At 39.4% G+C, this 23,033-nt stretch overlaps 1 long non-coding RNA gene across 2 annotated transcripts; it reads left to right on the top strand.

Moving 5' to 3' along the window:
* Positions 1 to 719: 719 nt before the first annotated feature.
* LOC128110022 (uncharacterized) lies at positions 720 to 22,373 on the top strand. Of its 2 annotated transcripts, none has more exons than XR_008218003.1 (3): positions 720 to 887; positions 5,488 to 5,591; positions 18,043 to 22,373. It is a non-coding gene; the product is annotated as an uncharacterized LOC128110022 (long non-coding RNA). The 2 variants fall into 2 exon arrangements; XR_008218002.1 differs by having other exon boundaries at positions 720 to 1,028.
* The last annotated feature ends 660 nt before the right edge of the window (positions 22,374 to 23,033 follow it).

Genomic DNA, 23,033 nt, shown 5'->3' with positions numbered 1-23,033 from the left:
AATAGTGAGACTGTCTGACCACAAATCAAACTGAAAGAGAAGAAGTCTGTGTAACAGGGAACTGTAATGGAAGGCAGAGTGGCAAGGCAGAAGGAGGAAGATGACAGGGACAGAGGAATGAGGCAGAAGTACTGGAGAGGAACTACTCCAAGGAGTTGTTCCAAAGACCAGGATTGGTTGTTCTGTCTCAACAGCCACACCTTAGTTTGCGTGAGGGCACGCCATGTGAGAGTCCATCCCCTCTTTGGTTTTCAAGTGATAATCTTAAAGAAGTTCGCTTTAATGAATGTTAGGAAAAGGAAGATGAGAAAAATTAGACTGCAAAGTTCTATGCAGTTGCTCAGTAAAGCTTGGCAGACCTGGATTTTAAGAGTTTTGTAGACCACCACTGAACCAGAGCCACTCAGCCAATTAATACTGCAATGCACATTACATAATTAGGAAAAAATTATAAACACTAATTAGAGTGAAAAACCTAGAAGAATAAAATGAATGGAAGAGAGACAAAGTATTGGTAGTGAATAAAATGTAAGAGAAAAGGAAACGTTATAATCACAGAACAGTAAGGAGTGCTTGGAAGTGTTATCTCTTAAGGAGGGCTTCTAGATGAAGATAGGGCTGTAAAACCTGCAAAATGGAAGTCTAGGAAGGGAGACTGTGTAGGTAGGGTTGCTCCTTACTGGGGGAGGGGATTGGTGCCAGGACAGGAAGATGCAAAGTCCAGAGAGCCGTGAAGGTATTCCATGGTGTTCGAGTAGAGAATGAGGAATCTTGACATCCAGACTGGATATACTTCACAGGAGGCAGCCTGTGTTTAGTGCTGATCAGTCAGATAAGAATGGAAGTGAAGAGGCACTGGAGACAAGATCCCAGAGAGGAATGCCAAGGTAATAATTCAGGCAGGAGGTGATGAGAACCTGTCTCTGCAAAGATATGTAGAAAGACTGTTGAGAAAAGCTGCCGCCGTCGCTGGAGATAACAGCTCACCGACTGGGATCTATTTCATGGAATGGAAATTCTAATCACATGTAAATATTATTGCTTTTAAATCTGGGATTTGGCTGTGAGTGCATTTTCCTCGTGCAGGACATTTTTTGATTGGTTGGCTGAGTGTAGGGTCTGTTATTGTTAGTCCTGTATCCAGTAATTTATTTCAAAACTGCGTAGAATTTCTGTGCTCTGCTGCTTCTGTTTAGTGGGAAAGAATGTGCTATTTAGCTTTCCTCTGTAGGAAGGGTAAGAAAAGGGAGACAGAGAGGAGACGGATGACTGCTTATTTTACATTCTGAAGTTCAGCAAGCTAAGGCTGGTGCCTCCATGATCAATGTTTTTAGTAAGCCTGTCTGGGAAGGAAAGGCATGGAAATTATGTCTTTCAGAAACCATCCCTGCCTTTTGTTCAGTTTAATTCAGGATCTCAGCAAACGAAGAGTCACAGGATTTTTCTTATATGTCTGTTCTGATATTAAAAAAAAAAAAAAAACAAAAAAAAAACCAAAAAAACCTTCTAACAATGAAATGATACCTGCCCCTGAAAACTGCTTCCATTGCCTTTCTCCTGGGATGTTTGAATCCTGTGAACACAAATTGTCTTAGCAGTAGAACTGGGACTTGGTCACTAGGTGACTTGAATTTATTGCTAGAATTTCATATGGTCACTTGTTCTCAGTTGTCTGTCAGCCTGCACCAAAGACTCCAGTCCAAGGCAAAGCCCTTGAATGGGACTCTGGAGACCACAAAAGAGGGAAAATTAGAATTTGGTAACATCCCAGAGGGCAGAAGTGGAAAATTTTAGGCATCACACAGCTACTATCAGACTCCTGGCTACAAATTTCAACAGAGATTTGGAGGTTTAAATTTAAATGCATGCATTTGAATGTGTTTGGAAATTTAGCATTTCAATAAGCTATCTTCCTCCTGAAACACTGAACTTGGAACAGAAAAAAGAAGCAAAGCGATTTTCTTCAGAAGTTGACTGCCTACAGCCCTAAGTTTCTTATGATGTCTCTAACAATCATGGTGCCACGAAAGACCCAGGTTCAGAACCCATCAGTGTCCATGGATGACTTGGTTGTTTATATACTTGTTTTCAATGTCTGCTTTTTTGAAGAAACTGTCTCCCTAGCAGGACCTCTTCTTTAGCTGAGTGTTGCATGGGTCCTCCCTGCCTTGCTTTTCCTCACTGTACTTGCTGATTCTTGCTCTACGACTCTGTCCTTTCTGGTAATGTTCACATCCCTAGTAACAGATTTAAAATTCCCCCACTACTGTAAACCATAGGAAATGATAATTTCCTCAGTACCTAAATATCCAGAGGAGATCTTAAAGATGAAAATGAATGTCTCTGGAAACAGGATGCTGCAAGGAGTGAGGCTTCTATAACTATTATTTTATGTTTTACTGGCATGTATTGGTGAGCCATATTGATTAGCTCAGTGTGACATTTCAAGACGTGTGCACAGTATATCCTGGTCACATCCAACATTTTAGGTGGTATCAGAAGGTTTGGGGACTCAGTGGTCACCTGCTGGGAGTCTAGAGTTTTGTGTTGTAGAACAAGGAGTTGATATGAGTGCAGACAAAGCAGAGGTAGCTTAAGCAAAAATACACTTCTGAGAGCCTTGGCACTCCAGGACCAGAAGAAAGGTTAGAAGCTTGATGAAGTACGAAAGATTGAGACTTTTATAGGTCATTGTCACAGTATGGGCTTTCTGGCTCATTTGCATAGTGCCAGCTTGGTCTGTTATGCTCCATGTACTACATGGCATCCTTGGAGGCGGGGGCGGGTTCCAGTCTTCCTCTTTGCCAGCTGCTCTCTTTCACGTGCTAATGCATATAAAACTCTTGTTTCTGTTCTACTTCACTGGCAGGGTTTGGGGAGGGGTTTGGGGAGGGGTTTGTAGGTGGGGGAGTGGGGGATTTTCAGAGACCCTGAAAGGAGAAATGCATGCTGTATTAACCTGCTGTGATCTTATTGCGGGATGCCAAGAGGGAGTGGAGGATGCCAAAGGGAAGAGGAATTCTAAGGACACTGGAAAGGGTTCCCTGGACACTGTCATAAGGAGTTTGTACCAAAGGCTGTGAAGGAGCTGGCTGATAGTTTTCACCAGACAGGCAGTTCTTCCTTGGCGGCTAAAATTCTGTCATCTGCCAAAATGTGTAGGTATTATAGTTGGGTGTCTGGCTTGGGTGATAAAGTTATCTCTTGTCAATCTTTCAGTTTTCTTCTTCATCTGTATTCAAAGAAGCCTCATTGAATAAATTCTGGTTTTGTCCGTGTTCCTTATAATTTGGTCCTTTGCACCAACTTGAAAGGCCCTTGGAATTCCTTAGAGATTTCTCAAAGTTCAGCCCCCTCAGTTTCCCTTGAACTTCCTCTGCCGCCCAGGCTAGCCTCAGCCTTGAACACACATTCATTCTCCCTCAGCCTCCCTAGTGCAGGATCGTAGGTTACACCCTTACTCCCAGCCAACTTCTCCTTTTAGTGTCGGCTGGTGTTAGTTGGACGGAAACAAACCAGAGCCGACATCAAACAAAGTTCAGAAAGTGAGAAACTAGCTGGAGGATGCAAAGGAGTATTATGAAATGTTATCTTCTTAAGATGACGTGACTGCTTGCACCCGTGAAATTATATCAGAAACAAGTACTTATACAAGACCTGTAGAAGACTAGGGCCATCAATAGTCCAACATTGATAGGGCTCATAAGGTCCACCCCTCCCTGAGGAGCTATAGGTAGTTAGTTAATGGTTGCTGGGAGAGGGGGCTGTCATATTCCTCTATGGTTTTGTCACTAGTAAGTTGCCCTTGTTCAAAATATACTCCCAATCTGTATTCATGCAAGCAATCCTTGTTAAATGGAGTAGGTCACACATACACAAAAAGATACAAAACTAGGAGAAAGAATATTTGGGAACAAGGAGGGGTTCAGTGGAAGCAGGACAGAGGTAAGAGATGATAATGGGGGAGAATATAATCAAAGTATATTATATATGCATATGTATAAAATTGTGAATGAAAACATCTCAAAAAAAATCACACGTGTCAGTCAAAGTGCTGCCCTTCTTAGCAGCATTCGCCTCTGCAATGTCAACAATAACTTCATTTAGTGGTTTGAATCCATGAATAAATACCTCATGGAGGGACCTAAGAGAAGCAGATGTCTGACCCATTGGGATCCCTTCCAGATTTATGTCTATGAAGAGTATAAACTCAGGAAGAGCCAAGCCAAAGAATGTTTGCTGGCATCTCTGCATGGCAAGTCACGGACTTTGAAATCATGGTTCTATCAGGGTGTGCAAACTTCATCTAAACCAAGTAACTGTACTCCAACAGAATTCAAATTATCAAACCAGAGGTTAAAAACCGATGGATTTCTGTCTTCAAAAGTGTGGAAGACATCACCCTGTCTAACTTTCTAGTCATATTCTCATAAACAGCACTTTAAATTATTTTCATAATGACAACAGAGCAATTGATTGTTTCCTTTATGAATAGTCTTCTGATTTATACTTTTAAAGGCATTAGGTTATGTTAATAATAGAATATGTAAATCACCTTTTACCTCCAATCAGTGTCTGAATTACTGGCTTTGTATTCTTTTGTTAAAATCATACTTTTAAAACATATTCTCAAAAAATTTCATACATATATACAATGTATCTTATTATCCACTGTCCCTATCCAGGTCCCCTTATGCCCCTCAAACACAGCTCCCTCCCAACTTCATGTCCTCTCTCTCTCTCAAAAGATTTCTGTTTGTTCCAGTAGTTTTAATCTGTTCTTCCTGCACTTGCTCATGTCTCTTAGACACACCTTTTTCTCTGATAAACACCAGGCTGCTTTGTGCTCTTTCTGCAGTGTGCATTTCTTTTTTCTGTTGTTATGAATGTTCTGTTTTTTCCATAAATTTTTCCAGGATTATGACTTTTCTCCATTTTTCTCTTCTTAATTTTCTGGGTTATTTGATTTGCTTTTCCATTTCTTCATACTAATTTTATTTTTTGTACTTTCTTAGTACATTCATTATTCTTTTTTCTACATCAATATACATGTATCTACATTTATCTACATATATATGTATGTATATAGGTACATGCATGTATAGACAAATTTGCATGTATGAATATAGATATGTATACATATGTGTATACATGCATACATATACATTAACATATAGTTATGTATATGTATAGCCACATACAGATTTGTATAGGCACATATAGATATGTAAAAACATATATAGATAAGCACATGCACACATAGATATGTATAGGTATATGTGCATACAGATATGTATGCATATACACATATAGATATATGTGCATATTGTATATACTAAGCTTTTAGGAATTATGTGTAATGTAGAGAAGATTTCAAGTATACAAGAGGATGTATATACAGTACATGTGTATTAATTACTTTTCTGTTGCTGGTATAAAACACTATAACCCAACTTATAGAAGGGTTTATTTGGCACATATTTTCAGAGTGACAAAGAATCCATCATGGCAGGGAAGGCATGGCAACAGGAAACTGAGAGATCCCATTCCAGCTGTATACAGGAAGAAGAGAGCAAAAGCAGGAAGGTGAGGTAAGGCTGTAAACCCTCAATGCCCACCCCCAGTGACGTATTTCTTCCTTGCTGGCTTTACCTCCTCAGAGTTCTAGAGCTTCCCTAAACAGCACCACCAACTGAAGACCAAGTGTTCAAACAGATGGAACCACCACACTGAATTGGATATTATAGGTCATGTACAGAGGAGACACTAGCGAGTTTTTGTTAACTTGTTACAAACCTAGACATATCTGGGAAGAGGCAATCTTGATTGAAAAAACGTAATCCACAAAGGATTGGCCTGTTGGCATGTCTGTGTGGGCATTTTCTTGATTAATCATTGATGTGGGAGGGTTTGGCCCATTGTGGATGGTGACCGCTCTGGGCAGGAGGCCTTGGGTTGTATAAGAGAGAAAACTGAGCAACCCAGAGGGAACAAGCCAGTAAGCAACACTCCTCCATGGCTTTTGCTTCAATTCCTGACTTCAGGTTTCTTATAATAGACTGCAAAGAGTAAGCTGAAATAAACCCTTTTCCTTCCCAAGCTGGTTTTCCCAGAGAAACACCTCCAAACATCTAAATTACCCAAGATGGGCACCAGTGACAAACTATAGTAAGTTTTATCCAAAGTCCAACTCAGTTGAGACCAGTAAGTTTAGTGGGCTTTCTTACAGAATCCATAAGGGTTACTTACAGAGAGTAAGTGACCACCACATATCTAGATTACCTCCAATTCTCACACCATCACAGGTGGTGACCTCATGGACACTACATCATGGAGACACACTTTCATTTAGCCTTTTACTTCCCATGTGCTCTAGCATCTCCTAAGATCACACGCTACTTGGGAAGAGGATAAAAGAATGATAGCAGGAATCTCATCCTGACTGTCCTTTTCTAGGCTACTAGGGAGAGGTAAGAGTTCTACTGATGCTTCTGTGGACCTGGTCAATGCTGCACTGATCTTTTTTAGTTTCCATGGCTACCAGGACAATTCCAAGATGGTATCCTGCTAGGCTCTGAGGAAAAAGTGCCACCCAGCTGGAATGAACATAAAAACATTCATGTTTCAGAAAGAACGCAGGTGTAGGAGGCTGAAGGCCACATGCCAAGCTGGTCTATGAACATCTCTTCTGTACTAGTCACAGAGGAACATAAAGAAGGAAGAACGTCATGGTGGAACCCATCTTTCTGGTGCACACTGCTCACCCTTTGGTTGAACACTCTGAATATCTATGGTTAGGCAGCATATTCCAGGTGCCATGTTTTGATACATTACAACTCTTCTACCTTTTTAACATTCTTCATTCTGATTCTGCTTTCCTACCTCTGCCTGGCTTCTTCTCAAGTCATTTTAATTGACAACACCTGTTTTACTAGTGTTAAACCCAAGTACACTTTTTCCCTAAAATATTTTCTAAAGCTGTCATATCCCAGCTCCCAACTCAAGAAAAAGTACATACAACTCAAGAAAAAGTACATACAACTGGAAAAATGGCAGAAAATAAAGAAATAGTGAACGTTTGGGGGGAATATTATGTCATAAGTCATCATTATCCTCACCATTACAAACACAGTTGGTTGTGCTAGAGCATCTAACCTATGCTGGCCCTTATCAATAGTATAACAGCTATTATCCCAATTATACTTGTGAAACCCAAGTGCTATTAGAAAGTTAACAAATTAGAAAACACTTTCAATGTGTCACACAAAGTCAACTATGTGGTCTGGGATAGAATCTAGACTCATTTTCAGAACATAGCACACAAGTAAGACCTGACCCCTTGTCTCCATTCAAGTGTTTATTCCCACACCCACCATTCTCCTAATTTCTTCTACTTCATTGGATGCCCAATTCTTGTTTGTGGATCACTACACAGACACACACTCACACCTCAGTCGGTCCACACACAGCTAAGCTTCCACAGTCTGATCCCTTCAGTCACCTTCGTAAGTCTTCTGTTGGTGCCCTGTAGAAATCCTCACATTCTCAGAGTCTTCCCTGGGTATTCTTTTATTTCCTTCACTCGCCTATGTCTTACTGCCCTCAGTCCATTTCCTCCATGGCCTTTTCAAGAGGAAGCTGGCCATGTTCACATTTCCACAGATATGTCAGGCCCCTAAAATGGGATTCCCTTTCTCCTTAATGGTACTGTGACTTTCAACTAGAACCTGAAGTTGTCAATGATTACCACTTTTGTTTTTATTACTTGTTGATTACAATTCTGGTAAATTGCTATCAGTATCAGAAACTGTCAGTTTTGGCTGAACTTTAATTGCCTCCCCACTTATGACCTTTTAAAAATATTTTTAATTGACACACAACACACATGCAAGCACATAACAGTTGAACATCTCTGTTTAATGCAGTGTGGCATACACACACAAGAACTGTGCGTGTGTGTATGTAGAATAAGTGTGATATACACACATTATATAAAATCAAGTTGAACGTATTTATTACTTTATGGTGAAAACTTTCAGAATTCTCTCTTCTACTTTTTGAAACATTCAGGAAATAACTATCATTTCTACTCCCCATACTGTGCACAAGTGTGCTGCTGTCAAACCTTTCCCTATGCTTTACTCCTGCCCACCTTCCCCAGACTCTTTCTTTTACAGCTATGATTTCTCTTATAATTCTTGATGATTTTAAAAATCTACTTGAATGATTTCTTCTCCATCCTGGTATTTGTGTTCATGTTCTTTTCATACATCCAATATACAATATTTTCTCTCACTTGGTCCTGCCCTAGATTGTCACACCTTAGGTTACTTTTCATTTTGTAAAATAACCCCGACACATTCTACCTTAGTAACTTGAACAAATTAGCTACCGTCTCGCTCAGCAGTTACTCCTGCAAAGCGAGTGCATTGGTGGCTCCCAACTTGGAGCTGTTGTGCAGGGGGAGGGAGTTCATGGTCCTGAGCTCTCCAGTATAGACACTCAGGAACCACTACTGCTGCTATGGCAATTATTCAGTTGTCACTTAAAAATCCTCCATTCAAAATGTCTTATGTCTGAATGTCACTTCCTATCTGTTGGGTTTACTTACTCTCTTTCTATGAAATCCTCAGCCTGAAGAGAGTGAGTTCCTGTTTCCTTACACCTTATATACCTTTTTCTGCCCTGCCATATCACTTCCTGGGATTAAAGGCATGTGTGATTCCCAAGCAAAGGCATGAGATCTCAAGTGTTGGGATTAAAAGTGTGTGCCACCATGCTTGGCTCTGCTCCCAGTGTGGCCTTGAACTTACAGAGATCCAAATGGATCTCTGCTCCTGAGTGACAGGATTAAGGGTGTGTGCCATCACTGTCTGGCCTCTCTGTCTAATCTAATGGCTGACTCTGACCTCTGATCTCTATATTGGGGTGCACAATGTATCACCACAAAATCTCCATCTGTGTCAAGCTCTCTGGTCATTTGTTCACCATGTTTTACAATTGCCCACACTCCAATGGTACAATCAGTTAGTGCACAGTACTTAAACAATTTACCACCCTGAACACAGCCTTCCTCCCTCACCCTGATTAGCTTCTGTAACTCAGCTCAACAGTCACTCCTTCACAAACACCTTTTACTCTGGTTAGTCCCCTTTCCTACAGTCACACTTTCCTACACTTCCCAAATATTTGGTTACTCCATATCCTCAGCTGAGCAACTTAAAACAGCCTGTGAAGAGTTGCACAGCTTGATGCATAAGTACATCTCATTACATTACCTGGACTCCCCATACCGTCAGATGTTGACCAAAGTTTATGCTTTGCCTAGAATGCCTTGGCTGTTAACATTATGCAGTTCTTTGAACTGCTGTGATCAGGACCCATAGCCTTCTTTTCTCCTCTGACTGTGGAATAGGAACCATGCTCCTTTCTAAGGCAACCTCTCTGTTCTATGACCTGGTGCCCTCATCTCTTCTTCAAGCCATATGCCAACATCTATCTCCTCAACAAAACAAATGAGACAACAGAAACAAAAAAAAATGCTTTGCATTTCATAAAAGTTCCCTCAATTGTGTTTTTCTCAATACCCACTGGAAGTTCACATGCCTCACACAGGAAGCTTTTTATATCCCTAAGTGTTCCTTCTATCACATTGCTATATCACCTTTATTAATTACATTTCTCAGTACCAGGAGTTGTATTAACTATTGTTTATATTCTTATTACAAATCTTCTACTTGGAAGAAAGCAAGATCAACAGGGAAATAGTTACATCTCACTCTGTTATAATCCCGTATTTTAAAGAAACAGTGTCTAACACTACAAAAACACCATGAACATTTTTGCATAAATAACTCAAGACTGTGCTGTTTCTGCTACAACTGAGTAAGTCCCCTCTGAAGGTGATCTTAAGAGGTGGAGGTGGGGAGCTGGATTGGCATTTATGGAGAAACAAGGATTGATAGCACTTTGCTGTGACAGAGACTTCTGCAGGAGTCAGACCAAGAAGCAAGGGTCGGTCCCACTGGTATTGTAATGAGAAAAAATAAGTTCCATGAACTCAAGATCAACTAGAGAAGGAGTTTGGGTCTTGGAGGCTTTCACTTAAGGGGCAGAGTTTGCATAGAAGCACAGTGCAGATACAATGTGTGCACAGAGAATTTTAAATATGACAAGACAGGCGTTCGGATGCTTGACTCTACAGGTAGTGTTCTGATGCTCAGAATGACATGAGCATTTGAAATGCCGAGGAATGTCATGGTCAACCACATTTAACACAACAGTTCTTGGTATTTTCATTAACAATTATCATTTCAATCAGTTATAGTGGGTGAATCCCCAAACAGAAAAATCCTTTGGACTTGGAACTTGGCAGGGAAAGACTTTTCCCCAAAGATATTTTCACCCAATATTTGAATTACACAAATGTCAAAATATGTCATTTGGAACATGGTATTTTCAGCTCACATAAAATTACTTTTTTTGAAGATAATATTTATAGACTATAGAACATGTCATTAATTAGCTTTATTTTAAAATTAGAAAACTAAGACACATGTGTGCACTGTGTTATGTCTGCCAAACTCTGGTTTTATAATGTAATTAACTTCTGCAATTGTAACTAGTCTTCATTGTTAATGATAGTTTCTATAAAATTGTACTAGTCAGGTAAAAAAGTTATTGTTCTTTGGCCTGTTCCTAGATAGAAGCACACTTCTAATTCTTATTACTTTGTTTTGAGATTTTAACAAGAATAAAAGAATTTATTTAATTTAGCAATAAAGTTCTATCAAGTGGATAGACATATGGAGGGACAAAAAAATGAAAGAAAGAAAATATATTAAAATATTCACTAAAGAATATAGAGTATGAGTATTTGTTGTATGGATGTTTATTTTACTTTTTATTTAATTTTGAAGAACTATTTTTAGTTCAGTTGACAATCAGAATACACACACACACACACACACACACACACACACACACACACACACATATATATCACTCTCCGTCTGCTCAGGGATTATTGTAGAAGGAGTGTATGAAAGAGTGTAAGAGCAAGAAGTGGAGGATGACCACAAGGAAATAGAGTCTTCTGGACAGAGCAGGGCAGTTGCATATCTGAACTCACAGTGATTATGACTGAATGCACAAGACCTGTGCGAGCCTACCGAATCCCAGAATGGAAAAGTGAGTTGGACACAAAGCCTGTGGTGGTTTGAACATAAATGACCCCCATAAGCTCATAGGGAATGGTACTATTAGGACAGGTGGCTTTTTTGGGAATAGGTATGGCCTTATTGGAGGGAGTGTGTCACTGCAGAGGTGGGCTTTGAGATCTCATATATGCTCAAGCCATACTTAGCATGTCAGATCAGTTCCTGGTGCTGCAGGTCAAGATGTACAATGCTCAGCTCTTTCTCTAGCACCATGTCTGCCTGCATACTACCATATCACACCATAATGATAATGGACTAAACCTCTGAAACTGTAAGCCACCCAATTAAATGTTTTCCTTTATAAGAGTTGCCATGGTTATGGTGTCTCTTCACAACAATAGAAAACCTAATTAAGACAGAAGTTGATACCAGGGACTGAGGTATTTCTGGGATATGCCTGACCATGTGTTTGTTTGGAGGAATTTGGACTTTGATACTTTGGGTTAGGAAAACAGTGGAATGCTTTAAGCACTGCTTAATGGGCCATGCTAGTAGAACCATGGAAGACAGTGGTGCTGGGGTGATTTGATGAACTATGGGGTCTTGGCTCAAGAGGTTTCAGAGGAGAAGAATATTAATATGTGGTCTAGAGATCATTCTTGTGATATTTTGGTGAAAAATGTAGCTGCTTTTTGCCCTTGTCCAAAGAGTCTGCCTGAGGCTAAAGTGAAGAGATTTGGATTAATTCCATTGGCAGAGGAAATCTCAAAACAAACTAGTATTGACTCTGTTATGTGCTTGTCACTATTATACAGATTTATAATGAAAAGGAACAGGATGAGTGAGAAAAAATGTGAAAATGTACAATTTGAGGAGAAAAGGAGCACCAGGAAGTGGAATAGAGCTAAATCCTGTATTCAAGGAGATAAACAGATTAAGAAATGGAATAAAGGAAGTTGTGACCTCAGGGCAAGATCCCACCCAGCTAAGTTTCCAACTTGTAAAAGGAAATTTTAAAAAAGCTAAAAGAAGGGTGTGATGGTGCACACAATCCCAGCACTTGGAAGGCACAGGCTAGTGGATCTCTGAGTATGAGGCCAGCCTGGTCTACAGAGCAAGTTTCAGGAAAGCCAAGCTCAGACAGTGAAGGAAAACAGAAAGCTGGTGAAAATGTAATTGAATGAGGGGGCCATGTTCCAGACCCAGTAAGCAGCAGAACTTGACAACTTCAGCCACGTGGTTCTGTGATTAAGGAGAGAAGAAAGGGCCTATGGAATTTGCCTCTAATTGTGACTAAGGAAAGCTGCTGAGGCCAGGCTTGTGTCAGGGGTATCCCTGAATGGAGGCCTAGAGAGGCCATTGTGTGAAGCTGTGAAGATGAAGCCTGGATTGCCTTGGAGACTCCAAGATGTTAAAAATGGCAGATTCATGGGATACCTGCCGAGGAGAGCTGCTAACAGGGAGTAGAACCGGCCCCAAAAGAAAGAAGTGTGTTGCAGTCAACAAAGCTGAAAGGAATTGGAGATCTGAAGAGCATTTTGATGTCAGATATGGAGATGCAGAGTATGGAGTTTGCCCAGTTGGTTTTTGTTCTTTCTTTGGTCCAGTATTTCCTCACTATGCTCCCTTCCCTATGTTTTAGAATGGTAATGTATATCTTGTATCATTATATGTTGGAAGTAAGTGATATGCCTTTTGATTTTGATTTTATAGGGGATTACAGTTAATAGATTGCATGAATCTCAGAAGAGACTTTGAACTTTGGACTTTAAACATTGTTGAGAATATGATAGACTATGGGGACTTTTGAAGTTGTACTAAATGCATTTTGTGATATGATATTGTTACAAGCTTATAGGGGCCAGGGAGTAGAACATAGTAGTTTGAATGTAATTAGCCCTTATAAGCTCATAGGGAGTGGCATATTAGGACGGGGTGGCTTTGTTGGAGTAGGATTGGCCTAATTGGAGGAAGTTTGTCACTGTGGAGGAAGGCTTTGAGGTCTCATTTACACTAAGTTACCCCCAGTGTCTTAGATGACTTCCTGTTGCCTGCACAAGATGTAGAACTCTCAGCTACTTCTCCAGCACCGTGTCTTTCTGCATATCGCCATGTCCCACCATGAAGATAATGGACTGGACCTCTGAACTGTAACCCAACCAATGAAATGTTTTCCTTTATAAAAGTTGCCATGGTCATTGTATCTCTTCACAGCAAGAGAAATCCTAAGACAAAGTCCCACCCCTAGCCTAGGAGCTATTAACAACTGATAGGTACTAGGAAAGGCAGAGACAGTTTTCTCGAAGAGTGTAGTTTCTGGTAAGTCAACCTTTCTCCCCAGGTTGATTTTGGTCATGGTGGTTTTTTTTTTTTTTTTTTTTTTTTTTTTTATCACAGAAATAGAATCCAAACTAAGACAGATGATATGTGTACAGTATATGCAAACATTCTATTATTTTATATATGGGACATGAACATCTAACGATTTGGGTGTCCATGATGGACGCTACAAAATCAAATTCTAGTCAAGCTCGTCCACATGCCACCACTTGTGCAGCTATGTTCAGCCCTGTGCGGATTTACTCCTTTGCCTAGATGTTGGTAATTAATTGCTTAGACAAAAATTATAGATGGTAAAATCTCAAAAAAATTTTCTAGTCAGTGAAAATAAAAATGAGTAAAACTGACTCTCAATTGATGAATTCATAATTAGCTAGACAATGAAAATATTCTAATCTACTACTTCTTTCCAGGCATCAGAGCTGCTCACCAATGATCATGAGTCTGAATTATAGACAGTGAGCAATGGGTAAGTCCCACAGATCCATGGCAGTTTCTGCATGATTTCGTGATGTATTCTCCACCACCATGGGGAAAATAGGAGAGGACATCAAGGAAGACAGAATGGGCATCCTGTAAGAGTAGTCAAGGGGCAGGTCTCATCATCCTGAGTTCTACTAAGGACAGTGCATGCATAACTCCCTCCCAGTGCCTGGCTCCTGTTAGAAGCCTGATGAATGTTGTCTATCTATTCCTTCCTGTAACTTCTCATACAGACAAATTTCAGGACTTGTGCCCTGAACAGTGTTGTCATGTCACACCAGCTTTTCCATTTATATGGCGACAACTATATCTTTGCCATGAGAGACTATTCTAGCAGACAATTATATGAGTTCCAGAATCAAATTGTTTGGACCAACTCATCCTCTGAGTTTTACTAGGTTGTGATCCTGGCCAACCACTGTGCCTCAGTTTTCTCATGTTTATATATCAGACTAAATAAATACATGTGTAATACTTAGACAGCTACCTAGCACATGTTAAGATGTAAGCACCAATAAAGGGAAGTTGTTATTATTATTATTATACTATCATTATGATTTTATAACTTCTTAGGTGTCATCAGATGGTAGAGTAATAAATTCTGTTATTTTAATTAAATAAATTCTCCAACTTTCATTAATAATCACACTTCTCACATTGCATAAAGGATAAATCCAGGCAGGACTTTCAACAAAAAGCATTGGAAATATATAGCTTTTGTTTATCTTGCATATGTCTTTCAGCCTTCATAGAGAACAACCAGGAAGCAGTAATATTTGACCTTTGGGAAATAAGGGATTGTTTGACCACCTCTGTCCTTTTTTGGGCAAAATTGAGATATTAGACCAGATTGTCTTTCTGCCAAGGATTCAGTGATTCTAAGACAAAGGATAAAGAGACATAGATACTACCTTGGATTCCAGTCAACACATGCTACCTACTCCAGTTCTTAGCATAGTTCTTGTCTATCTTCTCTCGTTGTTCACGTGTTCAAGTCTTTTCTGTCCATCTTGTTTGAGGTCAGAAGACTGTTAATTAATTTGTTTACCAAACACTTACCAAACAATTGCTGTGTATAAGGCAAAAGGACCCAGAAATGTATAATGATGAACCCACCCACCCATCCACAGAGAGAGAGGAGAGAGAGAGCACCACATACACAGACACCTACACTGTCTAAATATGAAAGAGATATATAAACAAAACATTCAATAACTTTGCATCCACAATCAAAATCTATGTAGAAAAAAGTGAGAGCATGGAAGAGTGAGAACCTCTTCACACTGCCAGATGACAGTGTTGAGTGAAACGCTCACAAATTAAGTCTTACTTTAGCATTCTATCCCCTTTACCATTTTTTTTTAGCCTTTTCAGAATAAGCAGAGACCTAACATACACTTTTGAAAGAGTATTTTAAAGTATCTTATTGAGTACATTCAGACATTCAGATCAGTGCCTATGGAACATGCCTCCTTATTAGTAGATGTACATAGCACAGGAGGTATAGGTCGTGGCACAGTATTCTCATCCACTTCTTGAAATTATTAAATTTCATAAAGTTATCAATTTTCATAAAGTTACTGGTATTTTGTCCTTCCTCTTCTTGATGTTGGTAAGATGGTAAGATACTAAATGAACTTTTAAAGATAGATTTATATTGGCAATATGAAGGGAGAAATACGTGAATTCATCTAACAGAAATAGAAACACCGAAAGGGTCTGAACATGACTGAAAATGAAGGAATCTGGCCATTAAAACGGGGGGTGGGTAGGGTGGGAATACTGCGATGACATCTTGGTCATCATTGGCTCTTCAGTTGTCCCAGAATCTCAAACACCAGTTATTGTATATTATATTTAAATAAAGCATTTGTGTTAGACAGTCCAGTGTTTAGACGGCTTAAATTCTGTAGAAAACTAATTTTCTCAGTGCAGTTTTTTTTGCCCTGTCCTCAACTGTAAAATGGCAGACATAACCACAGTGTAAAGGAAAACACATTTTTAAGTCCTGAAAACATGACCATGGTTCATTCATTCACAATGAATGGGTGGTGGAAATCCACAACTGCAATATTGGGAGATTTCCCAGGTGAAGCGGGAAGCTGCAGATCTCTCCCACCCACATTTTCCATTCTGTCTTTCCTATGAGGAGTCAGGGTCCCCGCTTGCTAGCAACAGAGAGTACAGCAGAGGGCAGCAACAGCTGTTGCATGCTCTGAGCGGATCATTTCCAAGTCAGGGGAAGCTGGGTGGAAGGAAGGTTGAAAGGGGAGTTAATTTGTTGGATTTCAGTGTTCTCGGTCTGTTTTTCTATCTCTGCTTCTCTTCTGTCTAGAGAGGAAGAGGCATTTCATCTCTAAGTAGCACATTAAACCAGCAATAAGAAGCTTGGCAAGAACACAGGTTTGTTCTTGAAGGCTGAGCCCTACCTGAGGCTGAGTGACAGAGGGAGGCCTGACTCCATGGCCTGCCCTGCTGGCCTCTTCACTTCTCAGCCTTCAGGGGCTATGGAGCAATCCTTGGACATACATCTGCGAACACTAACCCAATGCCAAATTCTTGGCAAGGTATTTCCACTCACTCTGGCTGTCAGTTTTACAGCAGTGGCTACACGGAGGGCACAGGTGGCAGGAAGGCCTGAGAGCCCCCAGCTCTCAGCCCAGGAGCTCAGAGATAAGCTTGGATTCTAACCCAGCCTCTGCAGACCACAGCAGAGCTGTCAAAGCGCCATGTACTTCTCGGAGCCCCTGCCTTTAAACTTGTCCTGTTTAACTCGGCTCAGAAGCCTGGAATTTGTGAAAGTAAACATCTCTTATCCCTTGGATAAGCTGGATAATGCAATTTAAAATACAGACGTCTATTCCTCGGACAAACACAACTGCCCTGACGTTAATGGGGCCATTTATCTGTGTTGAAGTTGGTAAGCCATGAGCGTTGTCAGTGATGTTGGGATTTGGGGATCTGATTAGCTTTGTAGTTCAAGTGACCAGGAAGAACAGTGGGTGTAACTTGGGATGGTTTCTCCTATCTTTGGGAGTCATTAGATAACTTGAATCCTTTCTCCTTTGTGCTAAGATCTGGAAGGTAAGTTTTTTTTTTCCAGACTTGGACAGCCTGTTTTATTTTTCATAACTGTCAAGTTGTGTTTCGGCTAGTCATTCTGTTTCAGATGAGCTACTCCAACGCTGTTATCCAAACTTAAAATTTCTATACGACTGGCCTTATAGGAAACTAGGATTACAGATTTTAACACCAACTCTTTGAATTCAAAATATTTAAAATACCTTCAGTACTTTTGCATTTGAAACCACCCCATCTTCCTGCCTGGTTCACTAACTTGAAGTTCAAAACTTCCTATATAATGACCTTGACTGTCTTAGGTGATCTCATCACATAAACAGGGCAATCATAGTACCAAAAATGCAGCTGAGGGAATTTCAAATATCTGGTTCATACAAAGAATGTTAAAATAGAGTTCTAAGGAAAACACTCCCCAATATATTTGCAAAGTGAAGCAAAATGAGGATATTCACAATCACTTCGTGTTTTAGTAGAAGTTGGATGAGAATAAGAACGTTTTCCTCCCCTGCATCATTTTTGGAATGGACCATTTGGCTAAATCTCTGGTTTCCTAGCAACAAATAGTAACTGATTAGCTGACTGATTCCTATCTATCCTACTTAAAAAATTATGAAATAGTGAAAATGTGAATCTACTAGCAAAAAGGGAAAAAAAATCAAATCACCAGGAGATGTTCCTCAGCAGGACTTCAAAATATTTTAAAATCACTTGGGAAAAAATCCAACTTGCAAACTTTGAATTTTATCTCAGCCTATCGTCCTTCGGTCCAATTGTTGAGAAATAACTCCCCAGGAGAATGGATAGAAAGCCATAGGAGGCCTTTGGCTGCTGTCTTTGGCTCAATGATATATACACTTTGAAAAGACTGTCAGGCTATAGGTTCCTTGGAGGATCTTGTGATGTTAACCTAGTCAAACTTGGAGCAGGAACCAAACTAGACTCCTTCAGGGTGACATCTTTCTTTTTTGTCTTTTTGTAGCTTATTGACTTGACTGGATGCCTGGGCAGCAAGAGGACAGGATGTACTCCTTGCAAGCCACCCCTACGACAGGGTCCACCCTCACCACTAGGGTTGCTGATGAATGTCACCACGCCTGACACTTTATTTGGGTGCTGGGATGGACTCAGGTCTTCATGTCTGCACGGCAAACACTCTGCCTACTGACTCATCTCCCCAGTCCTGAATCACAGACCTTCTAAAAGTTCCCAGAGCTGAAGAGCGAATTCTTTATGCATTTAATGTTCTTTACCCATTATTGAAGGGTCTTTTACTTCTCTAGTTGAAGTGAGCTACAAAAGCAGATGCCCTTTAAAAGAAGCCTGAATTTACTATTGTATATGAGAGTGGGCTGATACAAAGCAGAGCGAGACAGGCTTTCCAGAGTGTACCAGCCTGAAATCCCCCAAAGAACACATGGTTCTTACAAAGTCCTCTGAGCTGGGATACTGTGTACGTTTTACAGTAAAGGAAAAATTGAATATTTTTTAAAGCTTTCCAGAATTAGATAAGAATTGAGTATAAAAAGAAAAATCACATACCACTTGGGACTCAGACACTCCCCTGCCAGCCCCAGAGGAAGGGGACGAGAAGCCAGACACAGAGGTCTGCTTTTCTCCAAGTCACCCAGACACAAACAAGAATAAAGTAAAAGACACGGAATGTAGAACAACATGAGCTCTTCATTTGGAGCAATTTAGAGAGTAGAAATAATTGACAATAGGCAAGCAGCAAAGACCTAAGGCAACAGCATATATATTACCCCAGAAGCTGTGCATGTTTGAAGAAAAAGCAACTGTAGCTAAAGTTTATTACAATAAATAAACAATTTATTACAATTGCTTATTACAATATAAAGCATATTACAGGCATACCACATAATCCTACAGGTCAAGCAGTTATAGAAAGATCAAACAGAACTCTAAAGGATATGCTAAATAAACAGAAAGGGGTAACAAAAACCCCCAGAAACAGACTGCATAATGCTCTATTAACTTTGAATTTTCTTAATGCCAATGAGAAAGGAACAACAGCTGCAGAGAGACATTGGATAATAGAAAAAAACTACAGAATTAAATCAGCCTATATACTTTAAGGATGTGCTGACCTCAGAATGGAAACCAGGGTATGTGTTACGTTGGGGACGAGGTTTTGCTTTTGTTTCTACAGGAGAAGATAAGTTGTGGGTACCATCAAAATTGATAAAGGTTCGATTTGAACAAGAGAAACCTCTTAATTAGAGGAGGTGATAGTGCATCAACCAGCATGAACATCCAAATTAAACTAACTTACCAGTAACACATGTCTTTTCATTTAATCAGATAATAACTTGCCAAAAAGGAACATCCCCAAAATTAGTCTTGGGGAAAGGTTTTTGTTTTTGTCTTTTAGGAGAAGGAAGGTTAAGGAATCTGAAGAACACTGGACAAATGAGACAACTGAAGAAAAGGGACAAATCATCTATCCCAGGAAACAGAGTGAAATGGCATATGGGTATATATTATCTAAAAAATTTTATGTCTTCCTAAATGTTTGTTTCTGCTTTTCTCTAAAAATTTAACACTATTGGTCTTCTAATAGTCCCAGTTCAATTAAAATTTAAAGCTGACTTTAGAGTTGGAGAATGGCTCTCTCCTTCTTTAAACTCAAGCATGTTGTTAAAAGGAAAATGCAAACCCCCTGTATCATGCCAGAATAAAAGAGCCATCTTCTGCTATGGGACAGGAGAAAAGCCAAATTAATTAAGGGACTATTCTATTACTAATCTCAACTCTTTGATTCTATTCTGATTCTTTAAAACTTTTCTTAAAGTATAAATTTTATATCAAAATTTACAAGATTAATATATAGAGATATATAGTTATATGTACATTTTAAACTTTAAGATATGAATGGTCATATAGAGTACTAATTAATTCTAGAAAAAAGGCTTCAATTAGCTGCATATATATGTCTTTGTGTTCGAGTCTCTTATCAGTTTTCTGCAGGAAATCACAGCCAGGACTAACATCAACTGAAGTCTCCAGGAAGAAGTTGGGGCCCCACAACAACAACAATTCCACGTGGATAATAATAATATCACTAAGCTGACAAACATCATCTACAGATCAGCTTTGAACTACAAGGTGCTCAGAGCAATTTTGAGATGACTAGCTGAGATGATCCAGTCTCAAAGACTACTTGAATAAGGACTTGAGATAAACCCTGAACTTTGGCATTATACACAGACTGGATAATGAAGGATATGGTTACCTTTCCTAGAATTTGACAATTAACCTAAAATTTTTCTTTCAGGATAAAGATAACTTCGCCCATACCCAGCAGGAAGCAATTTTAAGAATATACGACGCCCACATTCCCAAAGAGGTGGTGTGGGGCGGGTGGTTTTTTGGTCTTTTTAATGGGTTTTGGGTCTGGGATAATTTTCATTGTTTAGGGGGTTGGTTACAAGTTGTTGTCAAGGGTTAGAAAAAAGGCTAAGCAAAGGAGATTAGATTTAAGGTTCTTGTTTAAAAAAAGAGAGAGAAAGAAAGAAAGAAGAAGAAAAAGACAATTACTAGTTTTAAATATTTTACATTGGATTGGATTGTTTTATATTGTATACAAATTATATATATTGAAATTGATATTGTTAGAAAATGCTATATGTATATTTCTAATTGTACTTATACTGTTCATTTAACAATGCAATTTTCTGATCCTTGAATGTTATTATTACCAACTATTAGGATATAAAGAAATGAAAGTTAGTAGTTAGACATTATAATAGAACTTGTAGTCATATTAGATATGTTTTAAAAATTGAGCAGATATATTTTAGACAGGTCATCTTCAAACCCTTCAGAGATCTACAGAATATGGCATTTAAAATGTTTTAATAACTTAGAAAATTTTTCTTTTTTGTTATGATTATGAGACATGTCGGCTCCTGGCAGTACCAATCTACTTCAGAGAAAATATGGGCATTGAAGAAACTGCATATGGACTTAACTTTCATTGTGGCAAAAGTTAGCCACTGGACAACAAAGTATCCTCGAATCAACTGCTGACAAAATGGACAGACAGGACATGAAACAAAGGACTACTGATTCTTGCCAAAACAAGTGTGGTTATGGCTTTATCAAAAGGCATTTTCTGAGGCCAGGACAATATGGCACCATCCCTGAAGTGGCCTTCGCAATCTGGAAAAGGTACAGTGCCCTTTTCTTCGAAGGCAGCTGAACAGGCAGTGGGCCGATGGCTTCTGATGTGCAATGGAACAGCAGCTGAAACAGTTATTCTTGAAGAGTAACTAAGCTCATGCCTCTCAGTAGTAGACTGGCATTTGATAGAGGGATGTGGAGAAGAACGGGATGCTGAGATGAAGCCATATATACACAGCCAAGAAGAATGGACAGCTGAATTAAAAAACCATCAACAATTTCCAGAATTTAAAATCCTGAATCATGACATGACACTAGTGGAATTCAGGTGTTTCTGGTACATGGACTGCTCTCACCCAATGTGAGGTTGAACTGTTGACCTTGTGTACATCCTACTTCACAAATGAGTCTGTCAGATATGCTAAACCTATAGGATGAAGATGATGCCCCAGCATTGCAGAGAAACCTCAGGTGGCTGTCTAGACAGCTGGCTGTTTCTGTCAACTCACAAATTTTTTGGAAGTTGCTTGTATGCACTTCCTGTTTTTGTTTTTGTTATCTAATATTATTTCCTTCTTGGGTCTCTGAGGGAGTTGAAGATTAGTTAGCTATAGTTGAAGATTAATTAGCTATAGTTGAAGGTTAGTTAGTTATAGTTGAAGATTAATTAGGATAGAAAGTGAATTAGATACATTTAGTACTTAACAAAATAGGATAGATAATGAAATTATTTTCTCTGAATTTGTCAAATACAAATGGACTAGACATTGTTTAGACATTTATTACTTGTATATATTGTATATAGTCTTTGTACTTTTGTATATAGTTTTTCTTTGGTTAGTTATAACCTTTTTCTTTCTTTTCTTTTTTATTAAAATAGAAAAGGGGAAATGTGGCGGTATTTTACTTGTACTGAAATGTGATTTTAATTATATGTTAATAAATAAAGTTGCCTGGGGGTCAGAGCTATTAGAGCCATAGCAAGTGCGTGGCGGCGGTGGTGCACACCTTTAAGGACCTGGAAGGCGGTACATTCAGGCAGTGACAAGTCAGTCACATGTTTGGGTTTACAACCAATGAGAAGGCAGAACAGCTAGACTATATAAAGACATACACACAGTAAGTAGGTCCTTTTCGGAGAACTCTCTTGGCTGAAGAGGATCCCTGAATCAGGAAGGGTGAGGCTCTTAGCTCTGACCTCTTGGCTTTCTTCTCTGAATCAGCTCTGTGTTTCTTATTTAATAAGACCGTTGGTTGCATCTACAAGCAACTGCCATTTGAGTGCGTCTTTACCTTCTTGGAGCATAGCCTTGCTCTGAGAATCCATGGAAAGCAGAGTCTCTTATCCAAAAGACATGTAAAGGTGCGCGCGCGTGTGCGTGTGCGTGTGCGTGTGCGTGTGCGTGTGCGTGTGTGTGTGTGTGTGTGTGTGTGTGTGTGTGTGTGTGTATATATATATATATATATATATATATATATATATATATATATATATATATCTTGTGTAGCTGTCCATAGCTCTGCATTTGGTTTGGTTTGTGAAATGACACTGATACTCACTTTGCATGTACAACACACTAGTAACTCCTGCATCAAATGATTTCCAAGTCCCTGCTTTGCTTTCTTTTCTGTCTTGAAAACAGCTTTCTAAATAACTGGAAAGGTAAAGAGAAGCGAGGCTATTAGTGAGAGAAGAAGGCCAGCTGTGTCCTGAGGAAATATTAGTGGTGGATTGACTCCTGCCAGGCTGCCTCCAAGAAAAATACAAATAAATAAAATAGCCAAGTGAAGATCGTGATATATCAGGAAGCAGTAAATTCTAAATTTCTT

Source organism: Peromyscus californicus, unplaced genomic scaffold (genome assembly GCF_007827085.1).
Source record: "Peromyscus californicus insignis strain IS unplaced genomic scaffold, ASM782708v3 Scaffold_14__1_contigs__length_90479793_seg_2, whole genome shotgun sequence".
NCBI lineage: Eukaryota > Metazoa > Chordata > Mammalia > Rodentia > Cricetidae > Peromyscus > Peromyscus californicus.
The sequence above is the reverse complement of the archived record's forward strand: the minus strand, read 5'-3'. Positions and strand labels throughout refer to the sequence as shown.